The sequence below is a fragment of the Python bivittatus genome, unplaced genomic scaffold (genome assembly GCF_059951505.1).
Source record: "Python bivittatus isolate LINGU-HERP-01145 unplaced genomic scaffold, Pbiv_v1 ctg000010_np1212, whole genome shotgun sequence".
Classification (NCBI taxonomy): domain Eukaryota; kingdom Metazoa; phylum Chordata; class Lepidosauria; order Squamata; family Pythonidae; genus Python; species Python bivittatus.
In genome coordinates, this window is record NW_028277029.1 from 3,869,999 (window position 1) to 3,888,678 (window position 18,680).

The 18,680-nt window shown below is 50.4% G+C and overlaps 1 protein-coding gene and 1 long non-coding RNA gene across 5 annotated transcripts in view; one reads left to right on the forward strand and one right to left on the reverse strand.

The window, feature by feature from the left end:
• Positions 1-3,264: 3,264 nt before the first annotated feature.
• LOC148217193 (uncharacterized) lies at positions 3,265-11,542 on the reverse strand. 2 transcript variants are annotated; one of them, XR_015797848.1, is made up of 4 exons: positions 11,408-11,542; positions 8,415-8,639; positions 7,569-7,809; positions 3,265-4,038 (listed from the first exon to the last, which is right to left on the reverse strand). It is a non-coding gene; the product is annotated as an uncharacterized LOC148217193 (long non-coding RNA). The 2 variants fall into 2 exon arrangements; XR_015797833.1 differs by lacking the exon at positions 3,265-4,038 and having other exon boundaries at positions 6,663-7,809.
• A 302-nt stretch (positions 11,543-11,844) lies between these two features.
• SHISAL1 (shisa like 1) overlaps positions 11,845-18,680 on the forward strand; it is a 91,393-nt gene continuing 84,557 nt past the window's right edge. Inside the window, exon 1 of one of the 3 annotated variants that reach the window (XM_088150571.1) lies at positions 11,845-11,961. The gene's annotated coding sequence lies outside the window, so the exon portion shown is untranslated. Of the gene's footprint in view, positions 11,962-12,238; positions 12,377-13,135; positions 13,212-18,680 lie in introns of those variants that run through there. The other 2 variants (XM_088150416.1, XM_088150477.1) reach the window with 2 other exon arrangements.

Consider the following 18,680-nt stretch of genomic DNA (forward strand, 5'->3'; position numbering starts at 1 on the left):
GTTCACTCTTGTGCCTGTCAGAAAGGCACTGGGCAGGGACTGGTTTAGCAGCCTGCCTATCACAGAAGGGCGGGACTTTGGAGGCACCAACTCCAGAGGTACCTGGGAGGGGTCCAAAAGTCGAGCTGCAACCGTGCAATTGAACCCCACTCCCTTTAGGTGAGCATGGCCATCATCTTGACTTTTTTTACACACACACACACCCCACTGCCCTCCATGGACATCCCTGGGCCAGAGAGATGGTTTTCAAAACTAATCTGTACAAAATACACATTGAGCCCAATCAAAAATGGGCTCCGTGTGGAAGGATAACATGAGTTCATAACTGCATTTCTACAGGGATTTCAAAGAATCTTAGACCCGGAGCCCTAAGATTAGAACATGAATTCCTACTCAGTGCAGGAATCCAAAACAGATATGACCATCTCACCTCTCTGGGTCATTGGTTTCCCCATCGGCTGTTCTGTTAGGTATTTTTTCTAACATTCAGTAGGAATCAGCCTTCCCATGGCAGGTTATTATTCATTATTAATCCATTATTCTGTGTCCTGCTCTTGGGAACGAGAGAGAAGAAGTCTTGACCTTCATTTATGCAACATTTCTCAGGTATTTGAAGATGGCTACCATATTCCTCTCCGTCTTCTCAAAGGTCAACCATTCCTAGTTCCTTCCATCCTTTTCCGTGGCACTAAGGTTTTAGGTCTGTGACTATCTTCATTGCCCTAGTTCAGCTTCTCTGGATCCACCTGAAAGCGTGATGCTCAGAAGTGGGCGTGGTTGCAATGTTCCATTTCTATTCTTTGGGCATTGTGAACCAGTCCGGATGAAAAGTCAGGTATAAGAAGCAAGACTCATTTTGAATTGGGAGAGCATTCCTGCTTTCAAAGAGGCAATTCATTATGCAATAATAAGTGAATTATGTAATAATTATTGAGTATTCATGGAGGGGTATCCAAAATAAAGTACAGCATATATGGACAAGGAGTGGAACATTAAGCACAATCTAAATGGGCAGATTGGAACTATCTTAAGATGTGTCTTTTGTATTATTTCTAAGAAATGGATTATTCAACTGTTTTGTTCTGTGAATTTTGTGAACTCTTACAAGTCGGATTTATAGCAGATTAAAAAACAAAGCAGGAATAAGTGGACAGTGGATTAGGCTGGAAAGTTGAAGAAACTTCCCAGGAAAACCAAAGGCATAAAATAACTAGCTGTGGCTGAGAAAACTACATTGTACGGACTTCCACAGGAGGAGTCAAAAAAGTCAACATGGCTGCCACAACCATGTGTTCAAAGCTCCAGATGTAAAGCATTGATCATAAGGTTGCAGCTGCCATCTTGACTTTTTTGACTTCTCCCTGCGGACACCCCTGCTACATAGGCCTGTTGATGAAGTCTCCGGGAGATGAGCTCAGCGTGAAGGAAACCAAACCTTCACTGCCAGAACATCTAAGAAGCCGTTTATTGGGTTAAATGAAGCCCACCTAGGAGCCAAGAAGGGAACCACAGAAGGCCTTGAAGAGTGTGGTGAAGGCTTGGGTGACAGGAAGGCTGGTGGTCCAGAAGAACCCAAAAGTGCCTTGCAAATTGGTGGTGGCATAAACCTTGGTGGGACACTGCCTTCTTCACCCAATGGATCAAAGCAGTAAGTACATCCCGACACACAGGATGTGGGGTGAATTGTAAGCAGTGAGGTGAGAGGGAAATTAAATGCAGGAAGTGCCATGATGATTATCTTAGCGGCACTGCCTGTTTACGAAGGGACCGTGGCTGACAGGGCAGGATTCAAAAAGCCGTGGAGAAACATTTCATTCTCTCAAGATATGCTGTCACTCCCCTGAAGGAGGCCATTGGTGGACTCCAGAGCTCCAGAGAGGGTTGCCGAGTGAAAAGATTCAGCTCTACCCTCTGGGGTTTGCATATCAAAACGCTCATGAGTTACAAAGGAATAGCAGTCAATGCTTTTTAACCACGCCATGCAGGTTAATCAGCTGATGGATGCGGTAGTGTTGTGGGGGGGCTGTTAAAAAAGGCAAGACCATGCTGGAAGGATATGTGTTATGACCTAACCACAGTTTTATTCATGATTTATTTTATGCCCAATATTTGTATGCTGCCTACTTAGACAATACCAGGTGTTAATTTTGCACGCGGTCATTACTAATAAGGCAACTGGCTATATTGTCTGCATCAAATGTCCCTCCAGTCTTTTTCAACAAAAGGTGTAGATATATAGGAAGTCCTCAACCTATGACGACAATTGGGACTGGAACTTCCATTGCTAAGCAATGCAGTTGTTAAGTGAGTCGCACCTGATTTTACAATCTTTTTTGCCGTGGTTGTTAAGCGAATCATTGCAGTCATTAAGCAAGTCCAGCTTCCCCCATTGACCTTGCTTGTCGGAAGCCCCCTGGGAAGGTCACAAATGGAAATCACTTGACCCAGGATGCTGCAACTGTAGTAAATACATGCCAGTTGCCAAGTGCCCGAATTATAATCATGTGATTGCAGGGACGCTGCAACGGTCGTAAGTGTGAGGACTGGTCATAAGTTGCTTTTTTCACCACTGTCATAACTTTGAACAGTTGCTGAACAAATGGTCGTAAGTTGAGGACCACCTGTATATATTTGCATATAAGACCATAACAAAGCTTTACTGGGTCAAACCAAGGCCTACCTTAGTGCAATGTTTTATCTCTCATCCTAGCTGCCCAACCAGATGTCTCTGGGGTGCTCACAAGCTGTTGTTCCCCTGCAACTGCCATCTGGAAGCACAGGCAGGAACAAGGAGTCTTCAAGGCTAATCATCTTCCGTAACTAGGCCACCACCATCATCATCATCCACCGAGTAAGGGTGGAGAAGTCTAAAAGCTTTACCATCCTTATCCTCTATCTCTGTCCCTCTCATGAAGCAAACTGAGATCTGCAAAAAGTTGTGCAATAGAAAAAAGTAAGAATGAAACTGGTTAGTCTTTAAGCAGCCAGAACATTCTCTGTGGATAGTGATTTTCTTCCCAAAGAAACCCAAACAATTCTCTGCAAATACAGAAGATTGTTCAGTGTAGATCCGTATATCTCAACCTTGGCAACTTGAAGACGTGTGGACTTCAACTCCCAGAAATCCCCAGCCAGCACGGCTGGCTGGGGAATTCTGGGAACTGAAGTCCACACGTCTTCAAGTTGCCAAGGTTGAGAAACACTGGTGTAGATGTTACGGTCCTGCTGGCAGTAGCTTTGCCAGCCCAGAAAAGTAGTTAAAATCATGAAGATTAATTGAACTTGGAAATCAGCAGCTAACCAAGGAAATGGTTTTAGGCCTGGCAAGATGATTACAGTTTTTTATTCTTGCGAACCATAATTGGACTGCAGCACTTGAGGCCACTTGAAATTTCCATACTCTATCCCAGGGTAGCGTCTATTCAAAGAATCGTCATAAGGTTATGACGTGAATTGCTTTGGGGGAAGAAAATTAGCCCAATCGACGAACAATTACTAGGGAATACATCTGAAGAATCGTGATAGGACATTCAACCGATGAAGCATGCACACAGCCCTATAATAGTTGATTATCCACAATGTCCGTCACAAGGCATTTGAATTTGCCCCGAGCCATTTTATTTTATCAGACCTATCCTTGAGGCTTGGCCACATTTATAACGAAGGATCGTTAACGGAGAGGCCTCTTTTCATTTATTTTTGTTTTGCAGACAGAAAGGGAACTCTGTAAATGTTCTGGGCATGGTGATTCACACTGTTATTCTAGAATGAAACGACTCCACCACCAAGTTCAGCTTAATTGCCTAATCTGCAGCATTCAAAATTTACAGCCTTTAGAGCAAGTCAGGTTAATTATGATTTCAGAGAAGTTCCAGGCAAATCACGAACGGCCCTGCCTTCTCCGCTTTGCAGGCCCGTTGTTGAAAGCAATTATTAGTTTTACTTATTTCAGTACAGAAAATTCCAAGAATTGTATTGTGCTACGTACGATGTCCTGTAACATCTGGTTGGGCTTTTGCTCCCGGAACATATGCAAACCTGTAAATGAACATGAATCAGGAACTTATTTTGGTAGAAGCTTTTGGAGGCTAAAACCCATTTTATCAACTGCGGAAAGTGTTACCCTGAGTTACCTGGTAGCTGTGAAAAGGCAACATCCACGCGATTAGGGAGGCAACTGAAAATAGAACTGCCATCACTATAATACGAAGACCGTATTTCACAATCTATATACCTGAAATGCAGTGTGGAGTTCTTGGGAAGAAGGTATGATTGGGTTGGAAGAGAGCACGGTTTGGTGTGACGCTGTTTTTGCCAGAAGCCTCACAACAACAATGTATTAGTTGCATGCCACCTGTCAATGATGCTGGGGCTGACAATCAAAGCAAAAAAATCACAGTAAAATCCATAAAGCATTAAAAAGTAAAGATAAAAGATGGCAACCCCTCTTTCACTTAGAAAAAGGAGGGCAGAGTGAAGACTTGGCCAAGGCAGTTCCCAGCCTGCGAGGTCTGCGACTGGGGTCATCCAGTAAACGATTTAGGACAGAAAAAAGAAAATACTTGGTCCATGGGGGTCCCAAAAGACAAGAGGGCAGCCCTGTCTCTGCAATTTAAGCCTTGCCCCCTTTTTTATATGCGTTCTGCCCATTGTCCTGATTTACAAGCCTGCTGCTCTTTGCAGGTTGGGTCTCTTCTGGCCCTGCGGTTGCCCACCATGGTTCCAGCCGGGGTGGAAAACATCCCCCCGGATGGGGAGAGCGGGGAGTCTGACTTCGGCGTTCTGCCTCCCCTCCAGCCCACATCTGGACGTCTCCCAAGTTCCAATAAATGAAATAAAGAAGCTATCAGGACAGAAATAGCCGCAGAGATTCTGCCACCAGGTAGGTCCACAGAGCCAGGGAAGAGAAGCTGAGTGGCTGGGGGCATGCGCTCTGTTGCTTGGGGGGGGGGCAGATCCTGCAGCTGTGGATCCCTGCGCTGGGCAGGGGGTTGGATCAGGTGACGGTCAAGATCCCTTCCGTCCCATGACTGTGGAATGCAGGTGTAAGGAATGGTTGGACTAACTGCCTATTTTGCTTCTGTACTTCAAGCTTTTGCTGACCTGTTGACTGCTAGGGTCAGTCTTGGTGATATTAAGGAACTGCTTTTGCAAGTAGAGATAAAAGTTAGTTTAACAAGTTTGCAGAGGTGCGAAAGGAAATGGAAAGATGAGGTTAAGCTAAAGGCCAAATGTCTCGCTTCAGAGCTCCTAGACGCATTTCCTGAGCATGCATGAACTTTTGCACCTGCTCTTGCTTCTAACCACACTATACAACCACATCCTCTGCATGATTTGGGCAAGTTAGATATCAGTGCCTTATATGAGGCACCCCTGGAGCAAATAAGGGCTAGAAACTTGAGTATTGGTTTATGCTGCTTAAGTTAATGTTTTGACAACCTTGGAAGGCGGGCACACGGGTGTGTGTGTGTGTGTGACCCTCCTCCTAGATGCTTCCTGATGACAAAAAGGTATAAAAGCTGTTGTAAACTGTTCTAGGTGTGGCTGTGCTCTGTCTTTTCTTTGCCAGCCGGACAGAGAGTGGTCCACCCTGCTTTTCTCTTGGCCAACAATAAAAGCTGAACTTTCTTTGGAAAAACCTCTGTCTGGAGTCTCACTGGAAATCATGGGATCCAGGCTAGCGAACCTTACACAGGGAACCTGGGAAATAAGCAGCTGGAGCCTCAGCACGCAGCGGGTTGAACTGGATTGGCGCAAACGTCCCTCCTCCCCTTCCACAAGTGCGTGATGGAGCTTGTCCTCCCGTGGTAGAGGAATTGGAGCCTCTTTGGGGAAGGTGGGAAAGAGCCACGAAGGGGACGGAAGGACTGAGCAGCTAAGGGAGGCCTGGAGAAGTGCCTGCAAGCGCTGGAAGGCGGCTCAAGCTAACCCCGCTGGAGTCTAGGACGGGGAGAGAGGAGCGTGGCCTGGTCCATCGTTCTGCCCCGCAATACGGCGGCGTTCGTGGGGCCCCTGCGGGGTCTGCTTCTCGGCCTGGCCTGCCTCGAGGGCTGGCACCCGCTCCGTGTAAGAAGGCTGGAGAGGGACGCAGCGGGCAGCAAAGGAACTGCAGAAAGCAAGAGCGGGCAGAGAGGCGGATGCCAGGAGAGGCTGGTCGTGCCCGAAAGGCGCCCGTGCCTGGGCCTCCCAAAACACACACTGATCACGCCCACTGCTGGTCAACTAACTTTGCCTCTGAGATAAAGAGTTTCAGAGCATGCTGTAGACTTGTCCAGCTGTTGTTGGGCTGTGTCAGTATAAAGAGAAAAATACAACTTTTAGACTGGTACAGCGAATGCTGACTCAAGGCTGATTCTCTAACGGGCTGAGGATGGGATCACTGGCAACAAAAACAGATGCTTTCCAGGCATGACTGTGGTTAAATGCAAGTAGATGCAGGACCTATGGCAGCCCCAAATACCGCTGCAGCATTTTACCGCTTCCAAAACACTATCGTTACCTTTGCAAACCAGGGTTGTAAATAAGGGTTGGCATTTATTGCCATCTGCCCTACAGCTTTCTGACTTAAAAATGGAACGGCAGACTGTCTGGGTGTGTGCACGCATGGACGCGTGCGGAACAAAGCTGTTCTCCTATTTACACCCACCCCACCTATGGCTGAGCGTAGCTCTCTGCAATTTTCTTCCATTTCGTTTTAGATTAACCTCTCCCTAAGCCCAGGGTGCTGTTTGGCAGGGCTGATTCCAGCAAACGGCTGCTTGCGTCATTCTCTTCCTAGGAGATGCTATTCAAAGGAAGTGTCTTTAACATATTTTCAGAACAAATTGTATTTGCGCTTGCTAGGTTTGCCTATAACACTAATTGAGCCCTGCCTGAATGTACAGTAACACCGAACAAAAATACAGTCTCTTCGTTTACCATAGTAACCTCACCTCAATCAGCAATTGGATTATTTTCAGGCAAGTCGATGCAGGCTGTTGCTGGTGTAATGTGTTTTCCCCTGTCCTTTTTCTAACTTCTAAAGGAAGCCTAGAGTCCTTTCAGAAGCTTTGATTGAGTTCGGTTCACAGCTCAGGAACAGAGAAAAGCTTTTCAGGGCCCTGATTTCCCATCCTGCCTTTTCCAAAAAGAATGCAGAGAATCCTGGATATATTCCCATTTCTGCTGATTTATGGTGAGGCTCGATAGGCCGGAGCTAAAGCCCCAACTAATTAATCGGGCATCCCTCATCCTCTGCACCATTGCGGAGGCATCTGTCACAATTAAAAGCAATGTCAAAAGCACAACCTACGTTAGGGAAAAAAGTTCATTGAGAACACTTAAAAGCATCGCTGCTTGGTCCCCACTCCTCCATCTTGCATGACTTTTCTGTTTGGAAAGAGCTCTGTGCTTTATTAATCTCTTTGTTTAGAACATATATATGGCTACCTTATTAAATCCACTTCTAGATCCAGCAAAAAAATGGCAGACCGAGCTGAGACCCAGAGTCAACGGAAGAATCTTGTCATTCCATACATGGCTTGGTGTGTTGGAGAAGATAAAATGGGTGTTTGGAAAACACCACATACCTGTGTTTTTCAAACTCATTAACACACGGAGACAGCGGCTGGTACACCCTAAAGGTTGAACACCGAAACAGAAGAAGAGCAATGTAGATGCAGGTGCAGATGCAGATGCAGAAGATGCAATCCGGTGCGGTGAGGAGCGTTCAGAGCTCTGCACTGGGAAACCAAGCAGCCTTGACACAAGAGGATGGCCTGTCACAGGAGGAGCACCAAGACACGACCAGAGTCAGCCATTTACCTTCATCTAAAGGAAAAAGGAGACTCATCTGAGGACAACAATGTTCACATTTTGGACAGAGAGGATAGGTGGTTTGAGAGAGGAGTGAAGGAATCCATTTATGCCAAAGTGGAAAACGCTTCCCTCAGTAGAGGTGGAGGCCTCAGACACAACTTGTGTCCCATTCTTCGTGCTGCTCTTTCATCAGTCCCCAGGAAGATTAAGACCACTTCACAAGGTTGCCAGGGAGGCAGCACTGAACCACCCACTTGGGGATGAGCGAGGGATTAGGAGGAAGACACCCACATCCCAAAGACTCTACTAATCACATCTCCTATTGTCCCTTCAAGGAGCCCATCATGTCAGTGAGGAACGTAGCCACCCTGGAAGACATTCATGGGGTCCCCCCAACCAACTTTCTAGACTGAAGAAGCTGCTTGGACCAGCAGCAAAACATCTCTAACCAAAAGAAAAGAAGTCCAGTTGCCATGACTCAACCTCCAGATAATTCCACCTGGATGACTGAGAATCTTCCTCAACATATGGCTACCTGATCTTAAAACCCAGACCAAAAAATACAATTAAAAGATACCCAGAACACAGTAGCAGAGGACCTTTGTGAACAAACTCACAACATAAAACACACACAGGCTCCACTGGCAATGTGGGCCTAACGCCTGGGGGAAAAGCCAGGTCTTCATAGCCTTTCAGAAGGCCAATAGGGTTGGGCCATCCGGACCTCAGGAGAAGGCTGTTCCAGGGCAGGTGCTGTGGCAAAGAAGGCACGTCTCCTGGGTCGGTCCTCCTGGTTGACATGGTTTTATAGAAGGGACCTGGAGCAGCGATTTTTGCCGGATCTGGTGGGAGAGGCAGAAATCATTGGAGAGAGGTAGAGAGTAAGGAAGGAGTAAGGAAGATGACCCTGACGGAGTTATGCCAGCTCCGTTGCCAAGCTAACAAGGAGTAAAACATATTTTAAGTCCACAACAGACAGATAATATTCAGAAGCAGCTCAGATGCTTCCCTAATTCACTGAACTATAAGGAGGAGGAAGTGGTAGAGGAGGAGGTAGAGGAGGAGGTAGAGGAGGAGGTAGAGGAGGAACAGCACAACTCCTTCCTGTGGAGTTGATCTCCTGGTTTGGTCTACCTAGTGGGGCTGACATCTACTGGGACCCAATGCAGCTTATGCAACAGCAACGTCACACAGGCAGACCTTGCTGCTCGCAATATTGCACGTGAGGCTGAATTCTGGACTGGCTGAAATGTCTGCATGCTTTTCAAGGCGTGCAGCGTGTTGCAGTAATCCAGTCAGGAAGTGACTAAGGTGTGAGTGACTGTGAGCAGGGTCTCCTGATTCAGGAACAGGCACAACTGGTACACAAGATGATTTTGTGCAAAAGTCCCCTTAGCCATGGCTGCCATCAGTTCCCCAGGCAGGAGCTGTGAATCCAGAAGGACCACCAGACTACACCCAACTCTGTCTGGGGAAATGTTACCCCATCTAGAGATCATTGATGGAAAATGCCCGGATTTGGGGGCGGGGGGCAAATCCACAGCTGCTCCATCTTGCAAGGGTGGGTGGCAGCCTGTTCTTCCCCACCCAGATTCTTACTGCCTCAATGGCACTACTTGGAGGTCTCAAGGTTGAGATGTACAACTGCGTGTCAACAGCACACTGAGGACATTTAAGACCTTACCTACCAGCTTCCTGTAGATGTTAAACAAGAGCAGAGAGAGACTTGAGACCTGAGGCACCCCACACATCAGGGGGTTAGGGCTAGATCTCTCCCCCACCACCAACACCAACTGGAACCATCCTCAGAGGAAGGAGGAAAACCACTGCAAAACGGTGCCCCCGTCCCCAACTCCTGAAGCCAGTCTAGAAGGAGAGAAAACTGAAAACTGCTGAGAGACCCCCGAGGGCCAGGACAGATGTACCACCCCCATCCCGAGCCCTCCAGAGGTCATCCACAAGGGCAATTAATGCTATCTTGGTACTATAACCTGGCCTGAAACATTTAACTCCAGCCCTCAGACTGATTTCTAGCACTTAAAAAAAATAAAAAATAAAAAGCTAATCTCACTCCCATTTCTTCCTTTACTTGATCAAAATCCCATGGAGAAAAAGCATGAATGTGCTCCCTTGTGACTGAGGACTCCAATTTTCCAGGGGTCTATGCAGGGACCTCAAGACATAGGGCAGGCTCCCTATTCAGACCGTAATTAGAAACACCCCTGGACATCTTCTCTACCTGCCAGCATGTTTCTCCCACTCTTTTTTGTTCTCCCCACAGGGTGTTTGTGACTTCCAAGAGGTGGGTTTTCTGCACTCGTCATTAAATTAAACTATCAGTTTATGTGCATAATTAATCCTATAATTATGCTCTTTCCTTTACATGCACACCCAGCCATGGAAAGTAGCTTACTGTATTTACTGGATATGTATTATCAATGCTTTAACCAAAGCAAGAACAGTTTGAACCGTCAGACTAGGACTCTTCATGACATCACCTTGCAGGAGAAAGTCACATCCACAGGTTTCCTGCATCCTCATTATCACACCAGTTCCCAAACTGAATTTGCCTAAAACACTATGCTCAAATGGGATTGACTACTTTGCAGTTCTGGATGTCTTGGGAATACAGTCACTGGACAATCAACGGTTTGGCATCCTTTCAGTCTATTCAGCTCCCTGCCTGTGTTCACTCTGCTCACCAAACTAAAAGACCTGATGAACATTAACACTACCCTTTAACTATCACCAGGAGTGGAATTTTAATAAGCTGAGTCTAGTCTTGTCTTCTAACCTCAAACAGCCTCCATGTTGCATATACAGTATGTGACTGTGGGGAGACTCCAAGCTCATCACAGATTACAGCTCAAGGGAGTCGGGAACCCCAAATGGCAGATGTTTCACAGTAAAGCACAGAGCTTACTCAAAGACACCCCCACCTCCATAGACACTTGGGGTCAACAGGACTGTACAGGCTGAGTAAGTGTACCCATTTCAAGGAGGGCCAGAGGAGTATCTGTTGGGGATCCTTTAATTTCCTGCCTTGAGGATTGGCTGAAATGACCAATTCTAAGTATTTTAGCTTAATATGTTGTGCAAACACAGCTGAAGGCTTGTTGTGGAAATAAAATCATGGTCCCCCCACCCCCCAGCTCCTTCTAGTATAATAAATGATTGAAAAGAAAAGCAGCAAATTGGGTGTTTAGAAAGAGGGTGACCTAAGAATTTTTCCAAGAAATTTGCTGTTGCGAAGCGTCATTGCTTCTTAAAGGGTTACAACTTCTCCAAAGGATGTCCAGTTGGGGAGGCTAAGTAGAAGTCTCTGGAGCTGAGATATACAGCTGATCCCAAGAGTCACGGTCAAAAAACACCGAGTGACCATTTAGAAGGCAGAGACAAAAGAGAAGAATTATTTCTCAAGACCATTTTAATGGCTATTATATTTAGAATGCACCTATTCAATCCAAGTGAAATTTGAGCCACCAGCCACTTTTGGCAGGTTCACGTTGTTTCCTGGCCAAATGTAATCGTCATTAATGTTTACACACCCAAATATAACATGCCATATGTATGCAAAGAATTGTGTGTATGTTAATATCTGTGCACATACGTTTACATGTCGGTAAAGAGGAGTAGCCGGATGCAGCCTGATCCCAAAGGCCCTTGGAAAGAAATGCTCGGATAGAAAAGGCACATTGGGGCTCGGTGGCTCTTTCCGGACCTTGAATCCTCTCCAAGAGCTCCCCTCCCACGGATCGATCTCCAGCTTGCACAAAACTGCGCCTAACTAAACTTGGAGGGGCCGCCGGGCACGCCAGCCTGAAGCGCGCGGGGGCTCCGCTCGCCAGCCGCAAGCCTCTTTAAAGCCACGCGGAGGCTGCGGGCCCGGGATCCCAGGGCCGTCACCTGCAGACCCTGCCCCGTTCGGCGGCGGGCGCGACCGAGCCGCCCGGCTAGACGGAGCCGGCCCCGGCCCCGGCCCCCGTGCCGGGAGGCGGCAGCGAGAGCCGCCGGGACTTGCTCCGAGTCAGCGCCTCCGGCACGGGCGCCAGAGGAGGGGGGGCGTCTGTCTGCGGGCGAATCGCCCACCGGCTCGGGCGTTCAGGAGGGCTGCCCTGCGCGCAGCCTGGCGATCGCCCGCCCTCGGGGACGCTGCTTCGGAAAGTAAGTCCCGCGGAGGTCGGGGGGGGCGGACACTCCTCCTCGCACGCGGCGGCGGGGGAGCACCAGGCGCCAGGACCGAGCGCCCCGCTCCGCCGCGGGCTTCATCTCCGCTCGGGCGGCGGCGGCGGCGACCGCCCGCTTCCTCTCGCTCGCTCGCTCGCCGCCGCCGCGCCCCGCTCCTCCCCCTGCCTCCCCCTCCCCCTCCGTCTCTCCACCCCTCCGGCTCGCTCGGGCGCAAAGGGAGGGGCCGGGGTGTCGCTGTGCCCGCGAGGGGAGGCGCCCCGATCCGCCCTCGGCAGGAGCCGGCTGAAAAGCAGCCGGGCGGCGGGAGAGCCAGCCGCGCTCCCTGGCTGGCGGTGATGTAGCTGCTCGCTGGCCCCGGCGCTTCCCGCGGGGGGCCCGGCTCGCCGCTCAGGTGGGTGAGCCTCGCCGTCCCCCTCCCTCTCCCTCTCCCCGCCGCCGCCGCCGCCGCGTCTCAGCCGCCTCGCCCGCCCCCTCCCCGCGCACCGGGCGCCCCTTCCTCCCTCCGCCGGGCGGGGCTTCTGACGCGCGCCGACTTGGGAAGGACCCCCCCCCCCCGATCTCCGATCTCGCGGGCTGCTGCTTCCCGGAGAAGCCGCGGGGAGAGCCGGAGCGCGGACTCCCTTTCGCGGGCGGGGAAGGAGGCTGCGGCGCCCCGAGCACCGAGGAGCTCGCCCGCTCCGTCCGCCGCCCCCTCTGGAGAAGACCCGGGGAAAAGGCGGCTTCTCAGCGCCACCGTCCGTGGCTCCCTCCCGGCTCAGCCTACCTCGCAGGGGTGTTGTGGGGAAAAAATTGGGGACGGCAAGAGGGGGATTGATGCACTCCGGGAATCAGTATTGTAAAAACGTGAGCGCCCGCATTAGCGAATGGGGTACTAATGATTCCTCCCTGGAGTCTTCACGGATGATCAGTGAACGGTCCTCCGCGCCCTAAGAATCCAGCCCGTCCCCCGGACGGGGCTGGAGGGGCGCCTCGATCTGCGGTTGCGGAGCGCGGCCGACGCCGCCCCTTCCCGAGAGCCGCTCCGCAGCCGAGGGGCTCGCGTGCACACGGGCGCCTGGGAATCGCGGGAGGGGCGGCGCCGGGCGGGGGTCGCGGGGCGCCCGCGCGCTGCTGCTGCTGCTCCTCCGCCCCGCCCCCGATTCGGCGGCGCGCGCGCTCCGCGGCTCCAGGTGGGAAGCGGCTGCCCGGGCGGGCGGCGGCGGCGCAGCGGAGGTGCCCGGATCCAGGTAGGGCAGGGAAGCGTCCCCAGCCGGTGGCCGCGGCCCGGCCGCCCTGGCCGCGGAATCGGGGCCCGCGCCCCGGAGACGGGGCTTGAAAGTTTCGCGGAGCCTCCCCCGCTGCCTGCGGGGGGGGGGTGCAGTTGGGGCGCGGGATCCCCCCGGAGGCCGGCTTGGCCGGGCGACGGTGCGCGGAGGGGGAGAGGGAGCTGCCGGCCTCGACCCGTTCGCTGGATGAAGACCCTCCAGCGCAGCGGGAGGGGTGCTCGCCCCTGCCTGCCTGGCAGAGCATGATGCGCCCGCGAGTGGCTCCGGGGACTCAGTTCCCCAGAGCGGAGGCGCTTGAGTCTGAACAGGTGTGCCCGGTGGCTGCGGGAGACACCCCCTCAGCCCTCCTCCTACACCAGGCACCTTCCAAAGTCTGGCAAACTCGGATACATGCTTGGCAACTCGAAAAGATCTGGGGAAAAGAAATTGTAAGCAGCCCCCTGTGCGTGGGTGTGTGTCTTCACAGGTGTGTTTGTGTAGGATAGTGTGGTCAAGGGGGTTTGGGCAGCAGGCTGTCCCTGGAGGTTGACAGGTTCGCACACTGCTGCTGCCGCTGCCCCATCTGGGTGGCTGAAGTTGCAAGGCAGAAGGAAGCCTTGCGTTGAATGATCTGGGGGGGAGGTGGGGGGGGAGGTCACAGGCAGCTCTGGCGTCTCATAGACCTGGAAGTGGGGTATGCCTGGAGCCCCCAAATCTGCAGGGGTTGGAGCAAAGAGGCGTGGCTATGAAGGTGACAAGTGATGAACGGCAGGGGGGTCAAAAAAGTAAAGATGGCACCCACAATCAAAACCCTACCACCTCGGGTGTGTTGTGCAGCATGTAAAAAGGATGGTGATTCAATCACATGATGATGACCCCCATCTTAACCTTCGTGACTTCTCCTGTGGGCACCCTGGAAGAGTTACCCAGAATCTAACTCTGCTCAAGTCACTGACTTGCATCAAAAGTTGGTAAACTTTTAATGGATTTTAATTTTAAAAAAAATCATAATGGGTTTGAGAAGGGACAGGACATGGAAAATTGTGGTGGACCAAAAGCACCACAGTCTTCAGCCTGCATTCTCTCCAGCTAGTGCTCTGTAGAGGTTATGAACGACAGTGCCTATAAATTCTTAACCAGCATGGCCTTGGCCTAGTCTGTGAATGCTGGGAGTCGGATTGGAAGTCTGCCAGGTTGGGAAGGGCAAGTTGCACTTCTGTGCATGGTGCACTGAAGCCCACGCCTGGGGTTTCAGGATGTAGTTGCCAACCATGGCTTACTCAGTTCAGTTTGATGGGTTTGAGTGAAACAGGGATTCCTCAACAGGCTGGGTCAACCAGTTAGGCTAAAACAGTAGTTGGACGGCTCCATGCCCGGGGAAGCAGCCAGAGGAATGGCTCTGGCTATGCGCTGAGTCCTTTCGTGCATCGTTTCCACCACTGAAGCACTTTTCCAGGGGACTAGAAACATTGCCTGTCCTATAAGTAAAGATAAAGGGGCTGGTTAATTCAGGGAAGGGGGCATGCAATGCACGTGGCCCCCATCTTGACTTTTTTGACCTCACCCCTGTCTGATGGGCTGTGAACACGTTTGGTAGGCCCTGAACAGGGCTTGACCGCTAGTGAAAAAAGACCAGGGTGTTCTTTATTCACTCCTTGGGTTGACATTCATAAAACTGGCACCAGGAAGGGGAACTGCCAGCAGCTGGGCCTACGCCAGCCCATCTGGCCCACGGGGCCTCAACGGAGGGCTTTTTCCTTCTCCTAAGACCTGCTTCCATCCCCACCCCACTGTGCCCAGAAAACAGCTTTCTTACCTGAAATGTCTTCTAATGAAAGGAATAATACACTTAAGCAACTTAGAGCAGGCTTCCTCAACCTTGGCAATTTTAAGACGGGTGGACTTCAACTCCCAGAATTCCCCAGCCAGCCTTGAAGCCAGAATTCCCCACCCGTCTTAAAGTTGCCAAGGTTGAGGAAGCCTGACTTAGAGGAACCACACAGAGCCTGCTTTCTTGATTTTTTTCTCAACCCCTTTAGCAGGAGTGGCCACAGAGGCCTCTGAATTTTCTTCCATGTAACCAAGTACTGTACTGGGTTCTTCGGGGGGGGCGGGGTAGTCCTACATTATCCTCGTGGTGCATTTTTCCGGCATTTTTTTCTTTACAGTCCTTGGCTAGATCTAGCCAGTGTTTGATCTGGATTTTTCATTGGCAGGCATCTTCCCTGTACCAAATCTGGTCCCATCCTATTTGAGTTGGACCGTTATTCTGCTGACAAATGGAGAGAGAGCCCTGAGCTCTTTGATATAATTTTATCTCAAGGATGGCTTCCTTTAGTCCCTGTTATGCATCCTCAGGGCATCCGTGGAGCCAGCAAGGATAAACTTTCTCAGCAGAAGGACAAAAAGACTTGGCCTCACCCAGGCTGGGGTGTCAGTTAGACGTTCGCTAGCCACACATCCTTGGAGACTGAAAAAATACAATTAAAGGAAAAAAAGCAACAGTTCAGCCTTTGGCTGTGGGAATCTGTTTTTCATACAAACCATGTTTCTTTTAGTTTGGAGATGTAAGAAAGGTGAGGGCTGGGGAAAAGGAGAGGTGACGAGTGGGCAGCCAATGACCGATGATGTCTAGGCTCAGAATTTAACTGGGGCCACATCTTATCAGTTTTTTCCAGCAGGAAATCCCAGGGTTCGTGGGGATCCACCGGTATGATCAAAAAAGACAAGACTGTGTGAATGAAGCTCTGTCCATTTTTTAGGTGCACTGGGCAGAGCTTCGATTACACCACTGTGGCCGCCATCGTGACTTTTTTGACCATACCCTGCGGACACCCTTGCCAGAGGCGTAGGCTGGACTAGGAGGCCGAAAACACATCCAGGTTTTTTCAATGGCAAACAGCCTCTAGCTGTTGCCGAAAACATACGGAGTTGAACTCGATTTGATTTGCCACAAGTAAGATGCAGAGAGAGAGTCGATTCCTGTAAGTCTGTCCCCCATGAAATGGTCCCTTTCGTGCATGGGGGAGTTGCCCTGAATCACTTATTATTTTAGGGGGTTACCAAGCTGCAGAGTTTCAGAGCGCCTGCTCTAAACACAAGAATTCTCCACCCCACCCTTTGGCGGAGAGCAATGCTTGGGGGGGGTGGGGGGGGCTGGTCTACAGGAATCGCTGTGCCGCGTCCCAAGCGATCAGAGTCCGTCCATCTCCACACCCCGAGGAGCCAGAAGGCCAGGCGATCTGGACCACCCAGGCTGCTCTCCAAAATGCATGTATTAGGGCAGGAATTCCTTTTGCGTGCTTCCAAATAAACGGGGAGCGGATTCAGCTTCTCACAAGCTCCGCAGCTGAGCAGAAGAGTTTGAACTGGGTACCCCAGTCCAGGGCGAATATTTGCTGCCCCTCTTCTGAGAGCCATCGCAAAGAGCCCCAAAATTTGAGGAGGAGGGGGGTAGCGGGGATGGCTTGCCCACCCACCAAATGTCGCCTCCCAGTGGGAAAATAAACACCAGTCCCTCTCCTAAATGTGGGGTGGGATGAGTTGAGCCCAATGCTTAGAATGGCAGGATTAGCCACCGGTCAAGTTGCCTGACCACCAGGTAGCCCATGCTGGGCTCTGCCCCTGCTCCTCTGTGGCCTCTTGGTTGGGCTGTTTCTGAACCCAGGTCTAGCCCGCTTCTGAAAGGCTGCTAAACCCGGGCTCAGAAATAGCCCAGCTGGGGCACCGAGGAAGCCATCGGAGGATGGCTGTCCCCACCATGTTCCCCTTGAGGGACTGGTGACTGAGGAGTCCAGTTCCAGTCCTGTGTTCGGTAGCAGCTAGAAGGAGCCGCTGGACGGCCAAGGAGAGCTCGCCCACTGGAGCAGACCTTTGGCAGCAGGTATGAGCGAGTGAGCCTCTGAACACTTAATCTGCTCTGTGCACGCTGTCCTTTAAGCCCTTCAGACAAAGGACCACACGGTCCCTGCTTTTGGGACTTGAGTTCCACGGAGGGAAGCTGTTGGCTCCCCTTTCTCCAGGACAGTGTCCCGCTGAAAGCTGGAGGCGTCACAGCTGCTGATCAGCCACTCCTGATGCCAAGCCCAGCTTTCCTCAGAGTGGGACCACAGCTGCAGAGGCAGCTGTGCAGTCCCAGGAGAAGAGGCAGCTGCCATCTGAGTTGCGGACAGATGTTACATCAAGACCCCACCCCCACCCCCACCCCTCGGAAGGGCCGTTTCCCTTTGAATTTGCACGTGTAGTCTTAAAGAGAAGAAGAACCTTGGAAGAGTTCATGAGAGGCCTCCCATGGATGGTCGGTTCTTCTGACGAAGACTTTGGGCTATATTGAGCCCATTCCCTGGATGGGAAGTAGAAAACTTGTGCAAGAAATCAGTGAGGGTTTACTTGCTTCTCCTGAGCACTTTTTAAAGAGCTCTTACTCCAAGCTAAGAAGTTTTGGATATTTCTCCCAGGCGGACTTGAAGGAGAGGAAAACAGGCAGCTCCAGAAGCTGCAAAGGATGGAAGTGAGCCCAGGTTACGATGTCTGCTATTTTCCAGCTTTCGGGTGGCAAGGTTAGCAAAATTATTTGCTACCTCAAAACCTCTACTTTCCTGCCTGTTCTGCATACATTTGACTTATGAGTCAATGTTTGCCATTCTTAATCATTGGTGTCTTGGAGAGCTCATTAGTGGGGACGTGTTTCCATGACAATGTGACCCCTAAGATTGTTCTGGTTATCATTCTTCCTGTGCTTGATATTTATAGCCACACAGATGAATGGGGCACCATGATTATCTAGCTGAAGAGGACTTACTTCCTCCCCTGCACTGATTTTTTCAAGGTATCTTATTTTTCTTCTAATCCGACATGGAAAAGTGAGAGACCATCTGCCACTATCTGTTGTCTGCATCAGTGTTTCTCATTCTGGCAGTTGAAGTCCACACGTCTTAGACTTGCCAAGGTTGAGAAACACTGGCCTATATTTTTATTTTTGGTGGATTGATATGCTAGGCAGGGAGCGTTCTTGCAGGAACTGGAGAGATTTTAAACCTCGTGGCTGAATATTTGGCATTTAAGTCATTTAAATTTAGTCTGTACATTTACTCAGAGTATCTTAAGGCATATACGGTATTCAGGGATAGCTGATTGCTTAAATTGTATGAAATCTCTGTCTGCATTTCTAAGAACTCCTCCTTTAGCCGGATGTTAAACTAAAGAAGGGGGAAAGAGAAGTATTTTTAGGAACTAGTTACCTGCCTAATCTTTGACACGCACGCAACCATATTTCAACTTCCGTAATTTCTTTTTCAGGATGGGAATTATGGGGTTGAAGCTGAACACATCTGGAGGACAGATGTTGGGGAAAGTCAATTTATGTGACGTATTTAATTGGATCTTTCATAAAGGTATCTGGTTTGTGTTCTACACTACAAACCAGGCATGGGACTAGAAGCAAAGTGTTAC